The sequence below is a fragment of the Pygocentrus nattereri genome, chromosome 4 (assembly GCF_015220715.1).
Source record: "Pygocentrus nattereri isolate fPygNat1 chromosome 4, fPygNat1.pri, whole genome shotgun sequence".
NCBI lineage: Eukaryota > Metazoa > Chordata > Actinopteri > Characiformes > Serrasalmidae > Pygocentrus > Pygocentrus nattereri.
In genome coordinates, this window is record NC_051214.1 from 40,508,768 (window position 1) to 40,509,477 (window position 710).

The following is a 710-nucleotide window of genomic DNA, read 5'->3' on the forward strand; positions in this document are numbered from 1 at the left end:
TCTGAATCGTAGACGTGGCGACCCCAGCTGGTTCCTTTCTCCACCACTGTAAAGAAATCTGACTCTGTAAGTTTCTCTACAGTTAACCATTTCAAACCACTCAAGCACTGAGTGGTTTATATCTTTATATAGTTTATATCTCAAGCACTGAATTATGCAGACATTTTGCAAATAACATTTGAAATGAATTTGGACTTTTCTGAGTATTTTCAAACTATTATTTTTACTAAAGCATATTTTGAGGAATTGCTTTATTTCAACAGTTTATTTCTAATTCCTTTTTGCATTTCATTTCACTCATGAGCAATTTATTTGAGACCAAAACAATCCCAAATAATTAAGCTTCGTTTTTTTTGTTGGTAATAAAATGTGCCATTGATATTTCTCCTTGCTCTTCCTCAAGCGGTTTTTTGTTTGTTTGTTTGTTTGGTTGGTTGTTTGTTTAATTTTACTAACACATGGACTAGGGCCTAATAATGCTTTAACAATAGCAACACATGACAGTGTTTTAACTTCAGCACGGCTTCAGGCCACTCTGTCCACCTCTGCCGTTCGTACAGTGAACGGACATTGACAGTTGCTAGTGGAGATGCCGATGAATCTGGCGACCAATCACGGCTCATCCTGCGCGTTTCTTATTGCACCGCTTTAACCCTCGAACGCTCTGATTGGCTCCGAGGGACTTACGCGCTGTTTTGTTGATAAATAAC